This window comes from Mesoplodon densirostris, chromosome 4 (genome assembly GCF_025265405.1).
Source record: "Mesoplodon densirostris isolate mMesDen1 chromosome 4, mMesDen1 primary haplotype, whole genome shotgun sequence".
In the NCBI taxonomy this organism is placed as follows: domain Eukaryota; kingdom Metazoa; phylum Chordata; class Mammalia; order Artiodactyla; family Ziphiidae; genus Mesoplodon; species Mesoplodon densirostris.
This window is the reverse complement of record NC_082664.1, coordinates 118,599,463-118,616,318: the sequence shown is the minus strand read 5'-3', so window position 1 is coordinate 118,616,318 and position 16,856 is coordinate 118,599,463.

The following is a 16,856-nucleotide window of genomic DNA, read 5'->3' as shown; positions in this document are numbered from 1 at the left end:
GTTCTTTTTCAAGATTATTTTGGCTCTTCTGGGTCCCTTGCATTTTAAGAATAGACTTATTTTTAAATAGACAATTTTTTAGAGCAGTTTTACATTCACAGCAAAATAGAAATTTCCCATATAACCCCTACCCTCACACATGCACATCCTCCTTTGTGATCAACATCTCACCCCAGAGTGGTACATTTGTTACTGTTGAGGAACCTACATTGACACATCATTATCAGTCGGAGTCTACAGTTTACATTAGGGTTCGCTCTTGGTGTTTTACATTCTATAGGTTTAGATAAATGTATAATGACATGTATCCACCATTATAGTACCATATAGAGTAGTTCACTACCCTAAAATCCTCGGTGCTTCACCTACTTATCCCTCCCTCCCTCCAACCACTAAAACTCACTGAATTTTTTTTGTTGTCTCCATAGTTTTGCCTTTTCCAAACTGTCATATAGTTGGAATTATACAGTATGTAGATTTTACAGATTGGCTTCTTTCACTTAGTAATATGCAGTTGAGATTCCTCCATGTCTTTCCATAGCTTGATAGCTCATTTCTTTTTAGCATTGGATAATATTCCATTACCTGGATGTACCACGGTTTGTTTATCCATTTACCTACTGAATAACATCTTGGTTGATTACAACTTTTGGCAATTATGAATAAAGCTGCTATAAACATTAGTGTGCAAGTTTTTGAGTGGACATAAATTTTCAACTCCTTTGGGTGAATACCAAGGAGCATAATTGATGGATCATATGGTAAGAGTATGTTTACTTTTGTAAGAAACTGCCAAATTGTCTTTTGAAGTGGCTGTACCATTTTGTATTCCCACCAGCAGTCTCATGCATTTTTATATACATTTTAGGATCGGTTTGTCACTTTCTGCAGAAAAAGCCATCTGAGATTTTGATATGGATTTCATTGAATCTGTACATCCATTTAAGGAGTATTGCAACTTTAATAATATTAAACTTTCCAATCCATGAACATTGGACGTCTTTCTATTTATTTCAGTCTTCTTTAATTTCTTTCAGAAGTATTTTGTAGTTTACAGTATACAAGTCTTGTACTTCCTTGGTTAAATTTATTCCTAAGTATATTATTCTTTTTGATGCTATGGTAAATGGAATTGCTTTCTTTTTTTTTTTTTTTTTTTTTTCAATGAAGACCCAACGCAGCAAAAAAAAATAAAAATAAAAAATAAATTAAAAATATTGTGTGATTTAATAGGAATGTTAGAGGCTTACATTGAAATCCAAGCTATATCCTGTTCTCACTCTTGTACTGTAGTGAGAATTATATGAATATATTCCCATTCTTCCTTTGATAATGTAGAATGAAATAATGCTCCTCCCCTCAAATAAAGTCTTTGAAAAACTGGTTATTCTTCCTGTAGGATTAAGCTGTTTAGAAATACTGTATGCCAAATACAAGGTGATGGCCTACGTTGCATGGAATTGCTTTCTTAATATCATTTTTCACTGCTATGATAGAAATACAATTGATTTTTGTATATTGATCTTATACCCTGTACTCTTCATTGTTTAGTCTAACATTTCCCAAATATATCCGGCCAGGGGAACTCTTGTTTTAAGTAACATTGATCAACATCTCCCAGGACTAATGTTCCTCAGGACACTTTTGGGAAACATAACCCAGGTCTTCATAATTACCTTGTACTTTTCCCAGTGATCCATGTGGCTATGTGCTTTCAGGTCTTTGTTCATGCTGCACCCTCTATAAGCAGTGTGTGCTTGGAAAACTCCTGTGTCTACTTCTGAAGCCCACTCAATCTCTCCTGCTCTGTGCCTCCTTCCCTGATACCTACCTCCCCTTCCCACCTTTGGACCACCATAGACCACCAATTCATATGCTGGCTTGTCCTTGTCTGTTTACACATTTGTCTCCCTCTGGGGCTGTTAGTGCTTTGAGGTCCAGGCTCAGAGCAGGCAGTAGTGTGTTTATGGCATGAAAGTTTGACTGAAGGGTTGACAAGAGGTAGGAGGCAGGTGCAGAGCCCCTTTCTTCTCCCTCTTCACCCAGTCCCTCTGCCTTCTCTCTCTCCCATGCTTTGTGGTTTGCTCTCAACCCGCAGACCCCATGTCAGGCCTAGTACAATCCTGGGTCTGCTCCTGCCCAGCTCAGTGCTCTTGTCCAAATCCATATTCAGGGCTAAGCGCCCAGTTGCCTTTGACCTGATGTGACCTGTCCTTCCAGCCAGAAGGAACTTAACTGGGAGGACCCAAGAGGCTAGCTCTCCTGTAATTAGCAGTCACAGACCTGGGGATTTGGTTCTGTTCTCCTTTGCTTCTGTGAGCCTGCCCAGCCCAAGAGTCTGGAGGGGCACGTAGGGCATGGAAGCTGTCTCCCATTTCCATCAGACAGAAGTAGAATTCAGTGGGCACCAAAATTAGAAACCCCAAGACACAGGGGACAGTAATGTGCTGGCCACATACCTGGGACACAACTCTCATGGGGGTATTTGTGCCAAATCCCCTCTCTGAGCTGGTTTGGGAACCAGCCTGGGAGGGCATCAGGCCATTGGGGCACTGACTGGCTCTTCCTCTCCTGCCAGGCCAGGCTCCCCGCTATTCCCCCACCCATCCTACTCCTCCTCCAGGGATCCTTCTGCCAGAACCTGTGCTGATGAGCCTTTCCCACACACAGGCCCTCTGTCCAGCCTGGCCCATGAGATTCTGGAAGACAGAGTTCAGCTCCTTGCAGTCTCCCCTTGACCCTGGCCTCTGTACTATCACACTGGACATTTAGGGGTTACTGGTGGGATTTAATATGCACAGCCAATGATGAGAGACATTGTTTAGTATGTGCTTCCTGTGTGTCAAACAGCAAACATCTTTATGCTCATCATCTCCACAACCATATGAGGTTAGTACCAGTATTATCCCCATTTTACAGAAGGAGAAATGGAGGCTCAGCCCTAGGGAGTCATTTGCCCAAGGTGTCAGCCATGACTCAGTTATGGAGTGTGTGTTCCTAACCACTGGACCACACAGCCTTAGGACAGACTATTTCAAGCCCAGAATGCAGTGGGCTAGCACGAGAGGTCATGAAGGACTGCTCTTGGGAGACAATCAAGGAGGAGGGATCAGAGGACCAGTTAGGTGAGATAATCTTAAAATTCCCCTGCCCTTGAACACTTATGATCCTGGCATGGAGTGGGTGCTCAATAAATGTTGACTAGTGAATGACAGCATGAATGAAAGCCCAGGGGCTGAAGCTACATGGTCTCAAGCCTGTGATGCAGGTGTGGCATCCAGAGGTGCAGGGAGGGTGGGGCGCTGACCTGGCACAGACTGTGTCTTTGCTGGCCTTACTGGGAAGGACACCGGATGGCTGAGCGGCCTTCCCCAATCCTGCTCCATTAGATCGGCCCCAGCCAGCCAGCTGGGGAGTTTGGCAGCCACCAAGGCTGGCCTCACTATCTCTCCTGGCTCCTTGGGAAGGAAGCCCTTATCAGTGAACACTGCTTCTGAAACCCATAATTGTCAAGCACGGGCCCATCAAAGGGGCCAAAAGGCAAGCCACCCCCACCCCTCTTCTGCGCAGCAGCACGGCTGGCTCCCCGCAACGGCTGGCTGGCGGGCATATATTTTAAAATCTCTAAATGCAGCTGAAAATAAAAATTATTTACACTCCTCAGCCAAGCTGGCAGGCTGCTTTAAAGTGTGCACTCACGGTGTCTCTCCCTCCCCGTCTCTCCCTCGCTGATAAAGGGCCATAAACAAGGCTGACACATTTATAATAACCTTTTTCTTCCTCTCCTTCCTCCCTCTCCTGGACTCCCATCTTGGCCTCTCACTCACACGCTATGAGGAATAATTTTTTATTATTCTGCCATTAGCAGAGAATAGAGAGTTTGATGGGGGGGAATAAAACATCAAATCATTTAGAAAGAGAAGGTGAGGAAACAAGCCAGCAACTTTTATTTTTCCACGTCAGCAGTGGATGTTGGGATGTCACCATCACATACACGGCTTGGAAATTTATTTTTCCATATCTCCCCCACCTCCGTTTCATTTCCCATTTTCCTTCCCAAGGGGTCAGAGCCAAGTCCATTGGAGCTGGCTGGGTTTTTCCATCGGGTTGCTGATGGAGCCTGGGCCCAAGTGGTGGGTGGTGTGAACTTCCCCAGACACGAAAAGCAGAGGCTCTGCTGCGTTTCTGTCCCAGGGGGTCCAGGCATGTCTGGTTAGCAGGTGTGGATGCTGCAGTCTGCAAGCATCTGTATCTAGGAGGAAGTGGGAGGGCAGCCAGGGATCTTTGGAATGGCTCGGCCTTATGGACATGGAGGGGAGAGGCTGTGGGCAGAGGCTGGAGAGGCTGACAGCACAAAGGCTGGAGTCCCAGGAGCAGGTGCAAAAGCTGGGCAGAGCTGGGGTAAGGGGTCTGTAGGTCCCTACAGACCTAGCCAGCAGCACCTTGGCACAAGTAAAGACCAGGCCCTGGGCACAGGATGAGCCTTCCCACAGTGGGTATAGGCAGAAGGATGTGGTGAGGCATCCCCTTTGCAGGGGGCGCGGTTGTAGGCTGTGGCGTAGAGCGAAGAATATAAGAGGAGTGTAGGTGCAGGTGAGACACCCCAGAAACTGTCAGAGCCTGTGGTCCTGCCTGGGCAGAGAAAGGTTATTCCCTTTGTGATGACCCACGAACACTCACAGGCTGGTAGGGTGGTGTGGCTGGGGGAGGTTGTGTTCCTTACTAAAGGAGCTTTTCCAAAGAACCTGGAATAAGAAGACCATAGAGGCCCCGTGGCTTTCAGAGCCAGTAGCTACACCAGGGACCTTTCTAAGACATTTCCTGCTGGCCCTGGAACTGTAACCAAGAGCCAAGCCCCCTTCTTCAGCTAGATGGCTGGCCGGGAGGATGCTTTCCCCACCTGGACTGAAATCTGCCCTGGACCCAGCCATGACCCAGCTGCTGCCTGCAACGCAGGGCCCCTCAGGCACTGGTGGAGATGGGGTTGGGAGCCCCAAAGTGTTCCCTCTCTGGGCTGTGACAGTGGAGTGGAGGAGGCTGGCCCTCTCTTAGGAAGAGTTCCCTGAACCTGGCTCTCAGAAGGGATGCCCAAGGCCACCACTGCCGTCACCAAGAGCTGCTCCCCACTATGGAGACCCCAGGGCTGGAGTGATCAGAGAGCGCCTCACGCAGGAACATGGTGGATTGGGGCCACCAAGAGGGGAGCAGGGAGAGTGTTCCAGGTTCTCACCTCACAACTCCAGTCCATCATAGATGCGTATATTTAGTATGACATTGTTCCGACAGATGGCAGGAAAGCATCTGGAGGAAGGGGCGCCTTCTGCAAATTCTTACAAAGGCATCCTATGACCTAGTGGTGGTGCAGAAAGTATGCCAGGCCAGGAAACGGCGAGCCAAGAGTAGAGGTGGGACTCAGAGAAGTCCAGGGACTGTAAAGGGAGAGTTTCTGTCTCTTGCTGGAGTGAGAGGGCCAGATGGGGCTGGAGGGGCAAGCCCTGCACACAGCACAGAACCTCTCGTGGCTGATAAATGTGTGCACACACACATTGGCACAGGTGAGATGCCTAAGCAAGGTGGCTGCAGGGAGGTGTGCAGTGGCCAGCGGGCATTGAGCCTGCTCCGCTCCAGCTCCCACGGGACACGGCTGTTCCACCATTGCAGGGCTGGCCCGCTTCCACTGAGCCAGCCATGGGGCTTCAGGTGCCAGGAAGTAGCCAGTGTTCAACTGGTGACCAGACCCTGACCCCAGGACATCTGCCCATTCCCTTGGCAGATGAGGACCCCAGTGGTGGGTCTGGCGTCACAGTGCACTGGGGATGGAAGACGTGACACTGTGTGGTCTCTCCCATTCCCTGGGTGGCCACAGGGAGGAGACGTGGCCACAGGGAGGACACTCTGTCTCCCCCTGCCCCCCTCCTCCACCCTCTCTGTACAACATCCTTTCTTCTCACCATCAAAGGGACATCTGTCTCTCCGCGGGAGGGAGAGACCAGCTTCGTCAGAACACACTCTAAGTTTTGATGTCCAGCTCAGCCAACTTGGCCAGGATAGCAGCAGCCCCTCCATCCCCTTTCCACTGCCCCAGGGCCGCTTGCCCCTTCCAGCATCTCTCCTTCCCGCACTGTTCATCTGGCTCTCTCCTCGGAGCCTTCTCCATCTCCCTTCTCTCTGCATCTGCCCAGCTCTGCCCCTGTCTCAGCCCGGGGCTAGGAACCTCCACTTCTGACCAGCCCCTTGGTCTGAATGGGGGTTACCAGCATGCTCTGGCCTTGTGGTCCCCAAGGGCTCCCCAAGGGCTGAATCTGTCCCTGACCAAGACCCCCACTGGCTCCGCCCCATCTTCTCACTGTTTTGTGTTCATGCGTGTGGTACGTGTGTGTAAGTGTGTGTGCACATGTGTGTGCAGTATCTCCTGGCCTCCCACCAGGAAGACCCTCAAAGTCAGGGCCTGGATCCTCCTACGCCTCAGCCAGGCACCCACAGTGTAAGACTTCGTTTGTTTTCTTGCTGTGTACCAGGCAAAGCAGGGCAGGGCCAGGTGCCAGTGAATGAATAACTGGTGACGAACCTTACAAAGCCTTAGAACCTGAAGGAGCAGGTGGAGGAAAGGGGATGGAACCCCTGAAAGCTCAGAATGGGACTCCAGGGATGCGGCAGAATAACAAGAGGGCCACGGGCACCCTGCTCAAGGACACACAAACATACAACATACACAGATATAGACACACATACAAGCTCACACAGATACACAGAAATACACGTGGCATACACACATGTACATATTTGCACGTCACACATTTAACAGCATCATACGCTCTGCACACACACACAAACGCACGGACACACCACACACACACAGAGCCCAGGCTGCGCTCCAGGCACAAGCTGCAGAGTTTGCATCTCCGTGCCTTGCCTACAAACCCCTCTCCATTCATGAGCCTTGAGGCAGAGAGAGCCCCCCGCTTCACTCTAACTCCTCCAGTTTGCTCCCCAGTTGGTCCTGACGCAGCAGCCTCTCCCCTCCTAATTCTACCCTCTGCTCCAGGCTGCCCCGTCCTCCAATGTTGACTCCTTTTTTCTAAGCCTGAGACCCAGTGGACAGGGGCAGTCTGGGGGACGGTGGGGCAGGGAGATGAGCAGGCCTGTTCTCTCCATTTTACAGATCAGGTCAATGAGGATCCAACAGGGCAAACGGATCTTTTGTCTATACTCATCCCAGATCAGCCTTCTTTCAACTGAAGGGAAAGCCTAGGATTCCCAAATCTAGCAGCATGAAGGCCAGACCCTCTTCAGGGTTCAGATGCAGCCCCATCTGATCTGGGCCTTGGTGGCTGGAGAGGATCAGAAAAGGTGGAGATGGAGGGGGAGGCTCCTCCCGGAGGAGGTAACAGCTTGAGCAAAGGCTAGCAGGTGGGAAAGTATAGGGTACCAATGACATCCGCAGTCCTCCAACTCGTGCACATGAGAAGCAGAAGGAGAAGATTTGGAAAGGCTGGCTGGAGCTTAAGCCTGGGGTCCTGGGGCCAAGGTGAGGAGAGGGAGCCCCTCCTGGCCTTCCTGACATCCTTGACCTTCAGGGGAGAATCCTGCCCCCTCAAGGCCTCAAAGAGTCAAGACCACAAGAGTCCATTTAGAGCAGGGAGGGTGGGGGTTGGGCTGCTCCTGACGGCTGTGTCCCAGGTGCTGTCTGGGGCCCAGAGGTTGCCCTGCAGGTATGGCCCAAGCAGACCCACCTGAGATGGGTGGCAGGTCCCAGTCACCACATGCTTTTGCTCAAGGACATCTTTGAGCTGGGTATGATTTTATTATTTGGGACTTGGTCATTGGCCATCCACAATTCACCTTTTCAATGTCACTAATGTGAATTAGGAGAGTCCCAGGAATGAGTACCAGGGAAGAGGGTGGGTCCTGCTCTCTGGCGTGTCCACAGGCTTGTTGTGGACCCAGGGTGGGGTCCAGGAGGGGAGTGTCAGCCCTTTTGGACCCTCATTGGCTGAGATGTTTTGTGCACCTGGGGGTCTAAGGCCAGGCGACTCTAAGGAACAGGTTGGTCAGAGGACGCTTTTGGGGACTCCAGTTCTTACATGTTTTATGTATTGTTTCTTTACTGTTATCATTGATGCTTTATTTGACGTTCCCAGCAAACATCTGACAATGTCCAGGTCAGGGGATTTGGCAGATGAGATGCTCCAAGCACAGTGTCTTACCCTACAATGACCTGAAATGTTGGCACATTTATGTTGCTACTCAATGTGTGTGTGTGTGTGTGTGTGTGTGTGTGTGTGTGAGAGAGAGAGAGAGAGAGAGAGAGAATGAGGCAAGGCATGGCCAGCCCCCCCGCCTCCTACTCTGTCACCATAGACTAGACTCCAGGAGAGAAGGAAGGCCTGGAGGGGAGCGGCCTGGGAAAAGGTCAGGGAACATGGCAGGTGATAGGAGCAAGGTGAGGGGCTAGGCCCCAGCCAGCAGGGTCTCAGGGGCAGCAGCGTTGAGCAGAATCCTGGAGTGAGTGTGGATGTGTCGTCTGGGAGCCAGAGACTGGGCCAGGCCTCACGTGACCTCATGCCCTCTCACGGCCTTTGGGCCCCTTTTCCGAGGACTAAGGCAGGCAGTGGTACGGCCCCAGAAACCTAACCCTAGAGGCCCCCGATTGCTGGCGGCCCAGGCTTGACAGTACCAGCTGGCTCCCCCATGTGGCAGGAGCTCCTGGGCTCTGAGAATGGGCCTCTGTCAGGCAGGCACATAGTGGGGGGTCCCAGGCTGATCGGGCAGTAAATGAGGCAGGGAGGCCATAAATCCCCTTTCAGGAAACCAGCCCCTGCCTGGCTCCGTGACAGCCACTTCGTTTAACCACTGCTGCTACAACAGCTTTGTGGGCCTGCTTTCCTGGGCCCGTGGGACTTACGGCCCCAGAGAGAGCTTCTTATGCTTCAGGCACTGGCTGGATGCCCGGCCCCACCGAGCCCTGGCACAGCCCGGGGTCAGAGCAAGAAACCCTGCCAGCGAGCGTGTTCCAGGGGACAGCAGCCCCTCCATCCTCTCCCTGGGCACCCCCAGCCTCCCACTCCACTCTTAGACATGTCCCTTCTGCTAGCAGGCAAGACTGAGGGTCCCCAAGACAGGGGCACAGATGGATGGTTCTAGCAGGTTCCCATCCCTGAATACAGGGGAGTCTTCCCTCACCTGCTCTGAGGATACTGAGTGGGCTCGTATGTGCCCCCCACACGCTTCTTCACTTTAATAGGGACCTCCTAGGAGGCAGCTCCTGTTCACACCAGGTCAGTGGGCAGGGCGCTCATTGACCACACCATAGGCCTGGGTCCTAGAGCTGCCTCCTTTGGCGTCCAAATGAAGTTCCTCCAGTTCTGGTAATCAGGCTGGATCACTCGGCGTTTTCTCTGTGCTCCGCGGCTCCGTGCCTGCTTTGGAATGAGGAATGATGATGTCTCCTGACCTTGGGGGCCACCACAGGGAAAACAGGAATACTGATACCTTGCTCATCTCCCCCCAGAGTCCACAGAGACTCCCTACGGGGTTCCCCGCCCACCCCGTGGAGCCACATGACGTCCTGTGGTGTCCCTAGTGCTGGTTTGAATCCCAAATTAATGAGATCCCTTACAGCCAGTACCAGCCACAGGGCTGGGCCATATAGACCTTCTACTTTAGAGCCAGGCAAGCCCGAGTTTAAAGCCCAGCTCTGTCAGTTCCTTGCTGTGTGACCTTGGGCAAGGTGCTCGACCTCTCTGAGCCTGTTTTCTCATTTGTGAAATGGTGATATATAGGACTGCTGGGAGGATTCTGTGAGGTAAGACACCTAAAGGTTTCCAGCCCAGGGTTGCCTTATCCTAGGTGCTCAGTGAACATCACTCCCTTTCTGAAGTCTGACGGAGCTGCCAGGTGGGCTGCCTCTCAGCGGAGGGAGACCCAGCCCAGGGGAAGTAGGCATGCCTCATCTCTACTTTCCACACAGAGCCAGTCTGGCAGGATGCGCTCTGCCACTTGCTTTCTAAGGGCAGCCCTCACAGCTTGGGTGAAAGGAATAAGGTAGGGCTAGGCTGCAGCTGCCAACAGGTTCTCCTCTTAGACCTGGTTGACTTGGGTCAGGACCTTCCTCGAGGAAGCCGAGCCCCTCCTGGACTCTTGCTGCCCACCCTCCCACCAAGTCCAGTAGCTGGGCCAGGCCAGGCCAGGCTGGCACAGACCACTGGGCTGGCCTGAAACGGCTTCCTGATACTGCCAAGTCTACTCCATCCAGCTTCCTCCAGCCCGGGGCCCCAGCCCCAGCAATCCCCAGTTGACCCAAGGCCAAGAACTTGAGTTAGCAGGGCCATCGGAGACCTTCCAGCTCTGTGCCTGGTGCACGGATGGGAGGTGGAGGCCCACAGCAATCCTCCTTAGGTCTGACACCGGTGCTGGCTGGTCACCCCTGCTGCCCAGGCCTCCTGTCTGTCTGCCCCGCCAGAGGGTGAGCCCCATGGTGGTAGGGACCTGGACTCTCTTTCAGCCAACTTCTCCATCTGTCAGGTAGACCCTTGTCCCATGTGCCCAGCCCTGTGAAGCCTGCTGAAGGAGCCAAAGGAAGGAGTGGGCAGAGTCCTGTCTTGGACTCCAGTGGGACAGGCTGCCTCACCCCTTGGGCAGCCTGAGGAGCACGACCAGGCAGGGGCCACAGTCAGGCTGGAGGAGCCAGAGGATGAGCCCCCAGAGACCGCTTCCTGGAAGAGGAAGAAAAACAAATGGGATCAGAGAAGCAGAGTCCACAGCTGGAGAGAGGCCAGGTGTTCTTCATGTGGAGCCTCCTGCCTTTAGGAAGCAAAATGTACTGGCTCCATTTCACAGATGAAGCCACTGAGATTCGGAGGGGTGAGTGGCTTACTTAAGGTCACACAGCTGGGGGCGACAGGCTCTGGTAAGGGCAACACCAGGGCTGTGGGAAGGAGCAGACATGAGGCAGCGGGGTTTAGACTTGCCCTCCCCCTTTCACAGAGCAGGGCCTAGAAGTCTTGGGAAAGACTTTGGGGTGACAACAGGGCCCCTTGCACGTGCCTGGCCTCCACACCCCCCAGCTCTAGGAGGCTGAGAAGGAGGGGCCACCCCAGCCTCTCTAATAGATTCCACTTTGATCATGTTTTTGTGACCTTTGTAAAAGGCAATTTAAATTCTAATTGTCCTGTGAGTACCAGAGGCATCAATTAAAGACAAGAGCAGCTAACTGTGCCCAGCGGGTGGGGGGGTGGATGGGTGTGAGTCCCGGCTAGGAGGGACAAGGAGGTACAGGCGCCCCACACCCTCAATGTCTGCCTGGAGGCGTCCAGCCTCTCCTCCCAGTCTGAGGTGGAAGTTGACAGGGTCCACAGTGTGGGAGGAGGTTTCTCGGGGCCATGGTGGAGAGCTGAGTGGGAGGCCCCCAACCCCACAGGCCGCTGCCCTGCTAGGCCTCTAGGCCTACCCACAGCCCAGCCTGCAGGTCTCCTTACCCAGGAAGCTGTCACCACCATCGCAGCAGTACCTCCCTTCCACCCCCTCTGCTGGCCCTGCTCACCCCTACGGAGCTGGGGTTGCACTTCCCAGCCAGGCCAGCCGTGTGCTCTGTCCTGAGCCCTACCCTGCCTGGGTCTATGGGGTTGGGATCTGGGAATGTGACCCCTGACCCCAGACAAGCACACCTGTGCGTGTACACACCTGGGCATACACCCACCACAGAGCTCTCCGGAAAGTATGGTGTTCAGAGCTGGGTGTTGGGTTTGGGGGTGGTCCTCCCCCTGCTCTCCTATGCTGGAGCTCTGCTCAGTTCAAATCCAGAATGTTCATTGAACAGAGTTCCTCAGCCTAGCCTTTACGGCCCTCGCTTATGCCCACGCCTCTCTCGGGCTGCTCATCCAGGCAGCACCCTTGGTCTCTGGGTCCCTGGAACTCAGTCACACCTCTGCTCACACCTTTCCCTAGCACAGAAAACCCTCAGGCTTCTCCAGTCCCATCCTTTCAGAGCCTCAGAGTTATCTATAGATGGTGAGGATAATTGTTATATTGTTACATAACATCCTCTTGTGAGGCTGAAATGAGACAGTGTCTGTAAAGTCCCAAAGCAGGTCCTGGTACACAGTAGGTGCTCAATAAACGGTATGTGCTATGAACATCCACCAACACCCTCCACTGAGTTCATCTGGTCCCCTTTCCCCCAACATAGCCCACATACATGTGTTAGGATGGTCTCTGCACAGACAGTGGAGCCCCCTGAGAGCAAGATTGTGGTATTTTACTCCCTGAGTCACCAGTGTCCAGCAGAGAGTAAACATCAATTAATTGCTATCGAACTGTACTGGTCCCTCAGGGCCTGGATACAGGCCTCCCTCGAGTGTTGTGATCTTGTCACAGTGTCAGCCAAGTGTGCACCAACAGGCAAAATGAGCACAACACCCAACCAAATACAGCACTTACCGTAGGCCAGGCACCAACCGCTTAACAGAAATTAATTCATGTTAATCCTTAGAATCCTTACCCTATGGGGTAAGTGCTATTATCACCCCCATTTTACAGATGAGGCAACTGAGGCCCAGAGAGGTGAGGTAACTTGCCCGTAACCACACAGCTGGGATGGACAGCCCCTGGATTTGAATTCCAGGCAGTCCGGCTCTAGAGCCGAGAACTCAGCCACCACACTGGATGCACCAAGGGAACATCATGTTCCATCTATGAGAAGTGGACCGAGTTGAGCTGAGTGGGTCACAGGACACAGTGAGACAGGAAATGGCAGCACAGTGAGGACAATAGAAAGCTCCTTTCAAAGGCCACTCTGCCCACCGGACCCAGCAACTGGAGAGTTTCACAGGCCTCTGAGGCTCCTGATAGCACAGTGGTTACTGCAAGAATGCTGCCACTGGCTCCTTGAAGATGACCTTGGGTCTTTCAGCTTCTTCAGCTGTGCCACCAAAACTTCCAGCATTCACACATAAGCCATGAACACAGCAAAGCTGAGATCTCCTGGGCCTGCACAATGGACCTAGTTTATCTTGCCTTCATTACCAGAGGACTGACATTTTTGGTGTACTGAGCTCCCTCTCCTTCACCCCCAGCCCAGGGGACAGAAAATGGAGCTGGAACGAGAAGAGGCCAGTAGAGGAAATAAAGAGGAATGTGAAAAAAAAAAAAAAAAAGAAGAGGCCAGTCAAACCTATTCCCGCAGACCAACCAGGGGCAGGGCTCCGTGTGTGACTCGGGTGGAGGCTTTGTGTGAGGGCTCCATTTGTGAGGAGGATCGAGGCTCAGTGTCTAACCGGGATCAGCGCTCCACGTGTAGGAGGGTCGGGGCACCATGTTTGAGGAGCGTGGGGCTCTATTTGTTACCAGGGATGGGGCTCCAGGGTGGGAGCTCAGTATGTGTTCAGGGTTGGGATCAGTGTGACCCGATTTGGGGCTTAGTGTGTGACTAGAATCGGCTCCGTGTGTAAGGAGGGTGGAGGCTTGGTTTGTGACCAGGGTCCAGGCTCCAGGGTCGGGGCTCAATATGTGAGGAGGATGGGGCTCAGCGTGTGACAAAGGTGGTGGCTGTACATGTGATCAGGGTCGGGGCACAGTCTGTCTCCAGGCTCGGGGCTCCGTGCGTGAGCCGGGTTAGGACTCAGTATGTGACTGGGGTCAGATTCAGCCAGGAGTCTCTCATTGTCAAATCCACCTTTCTTTCCTTGTTTGATGAGGCTGGGCGTGTGACAGGGCTCCTGGATTTCTCTGGGCAGATCAGGTATGAATGCTGGGCTCCTAGCGTCCCCATGACTTGAATGCAGTGCTGCCTTTATCCCACAAGCCCCTGGGCTGTCTTGCCTGCAGTAACACAGCGTAACCCACCAGGTTAAGGCTCCTGATCTCCTGCCCCGTCTCCTCCTACTGTTTCCCACCTTCATTCAGTCTGGCAGCCTTTGCTGCACGTGGCCCTAGGAGAGGAAAGGCAGGAGGGAGCTGCAATTTGGGGTGGAGGACCAGGTGGCTCTTTAGGGATCTGGAGAAGAAATACTTATTTAGCCAGGGAGCCGTCAAGGTCTAGAGCTAGGAATCCGTGACAGTTTCTGGTCCCAGATGTGCCCCCGCCTCACCAAGCAATGCTGGGCTCTTCCCTCTCATGTCTGAACCCCCAAATCCCCACTGTGACCAGAAGAGGCTAAACTAGCTGCCCCCAGTGAGCTTCCTGCCACATCTGCCTGAGAGGTGAGAGGCAAGGGATGGTTAGTGCTGCTCCGGGTGGGGAGGGAGCTGGCAGCCAGAGCAGGGCAGGAGTTGGCGGGCATCAGGCGGCGCTGTGTTCTAGCCCTTCTGTCTGTGAGGACATGGCTGTGAAATGTAAGTAAAACCCAAGGCTAATTTCCTCGGTCAGAAGGAAGAGGCACTGCAGCGTTTTCAAACCCTAATTAAACCCGCTCGGGCAGTGTAACACAAAAATCAGTTCCAAGATCAATATTGCTATTCATTTAGAAGTGTAACGAGGTTAGAGAGGTGAGCAAAGGAAATAATTAACTCATTTGCAGCCTTTTTAAACAGAAACAGTCATTTTAATCTCCAGGGTAATTAGCTATGCTCTGTCCATCAATCATGACCGAGGCCATTATTTTAAGTATTTGATTAATCAAGAGGGAGGGGGTTAAAGCACCCCACCCAGCCCCTGTTACAGGCCCCCCCGCCCCAGTCAGGGATGACCCCTGGGTAGGGACGAGGAACCCTTCTCAGAGGGGCTGGCAGGGCAGGGCCCCCCACACATGGGGGTCCCCAGGTGAGGCCGGTTGGGCAGGTGAGGTAGCAGTTCCCTCCTGACACAAGAGGACAAGCCCCACCCTGGGCACGGAAGTGCTGGGAGCCAGGAGGCCCAGCTTCTGGTCTAGACATTGCCCCTGACTTGCTGTGTGACCCCCAACAAGTCCCTTCCACCTTCTGGGCCTTAGCGTTTGTCTCCCTCTGTCTCCGGTTGGGTCGGACGCCAATTGTATTAGCCAGAAGCTCACTGGTTCTAAGTGCCCAGGGGCCTCTGGCCACTGGAGGGCAGCAGAGCCCCAGGGACCCCTGAGCCCAAGGGCTGGACCGTCCAGAAGGGGGAGGCAGCCGAGCTGGAGCTGTTCCCTTTGGCAACCTGGGTTCTGGCTGATGCTGATGGAGAAGTCTGGTGTGGTAGCCGCATCCCAGGCCTCGCGGCAGCCTGAAGAGACAGCTCTCGGCGATTTTTCTCCCCATTTAGCAGATGAGGAACTGAGGTCCCAGAAAAGGTCAGGACTGACCCAGGGCCACACAGAGAGTGCTTGGGCCTCACACCCAGGGCCTGAAACTCAGAGTGGATGCAGTGGAGGGAGAGGAGGGCAAAGATGACCCAGACTTCCTCTTTCTTGTTCTAACAGCCCAGACTGACTTACTCACCCTCACCAGCCAAAAGGATCCTCAAAGACCACTGGCCTGTCCCTCTCACATTACAGATGAAGGAAACTGAGGCCCAGAGAGAGGTAGGAGCACTCAGGGGAAAGAGGTGTAAGAAGATGGTGACCACTCAGTGGGGTAAAGAGCTGTAAGGCGGGCAAGCACGGGGCTGGGGAGCCTAGCAGAGGCACCGAGTACAGTCTGGGCTATCAGGGCAGGCTTCCTGGAGGAGGTGACCTCTGAGCAGAAGTGGAGTGAAAAGGCAGAGAAGAGCATCTCCAGGCAGGGAGAGAAGAGTAAGAGCAGGCCGAGTAGGTGGCAAATTTGTCGTGGCTGGGGCACAGTTTAAACGGGCCGCAGCAGGGCACTGGGGAGGTGATGAGGGGACGAGGCCTAGGGTCGGCCATGAGTGTGAGCTGAGGAGTCTGGGAGGGAGGCTGGGCATTTAGGGGCTGTGAGGGTGGGGTGGCTGGGTGCACACTGCCCTGCTCCCCTGGGCCCCTGTGTGTGTTCACTTGGAAACACCTGTGCTGAGTACCAGGTGGATGAGAACCCCACATTAGTACTGTCCTCCCTCCCTAGAGCCTAACTGAGAAAGATGGAGCCTCTGGGAGGGCAGTGCGGGGGACTGGGCATGTTGCTAAAGGGTTCTGGGAATTCAGGGGTTGGGGGAAAGGAGATGAGGATAAAAAGGACAGTGAGGGGAGACATGGGCCGAGTCCTCACTGACTTCCTTCTCAAGCCTGCCCGAGTCAGGGCTGCAGGACCCTCACTGCTCTGCACCATACCAGCACCAGCAACATCATCTTGGGAAAGGTCTCTTCTTGCATGCCTCCAACTCTGGGAAGCTCACCACCTCAAACAGCTCTGAGGGGGAGAAATTCCCTTTGGCTCCTAAGTCTACTCTCTTCTCTATAATTGTTAGCCCTGTGCCTGGGGTGCCCTGAGAGCCCTGCTTGAGAGTCTTCCCAGGACATTCCCTGGCTCCTAGAGTTGCAGTACCAAGTCCCTCAGGGTGGCAGAGAGTACCGACTGTGATCTTCAGTCAGTTATCAACCCAGAAAGGCTAGGGAGCTTGGCTTCATCACCCAGCTGGCCGGGGTGGGGGGGAGTTGAGGGGAGTCTCCCAGCCCTTGGCACTGTCTCCACAGGTTGGGGGAGGGAGGAAGGATGGGAATGAGGAAGCAGAAGGGGGAGGAGGAAAAGAGGTGAGGGAGGAGGAAGGAGGACCAGGTTGGGGCCAGGAGCTCGGTTGCTAGGGGCAACAGCAAGGCATTCTGAAGGAGCCAGTTGCCTAGGAGGGTGGCAGGAGGAGAGGAGCTGGGGTCCAGGTAGCACATCCAGGACTCTCAGGGCTTGGGGGTAAGGGTTGCCCAGGCAGCAAGGACCCCAGGAGGCCTGGGTGTGTGTGGAGGCCCTGGTGGAAGTTCCTTAGAGGCTGCTTTGACCCCAGTGCACCTAGAGGC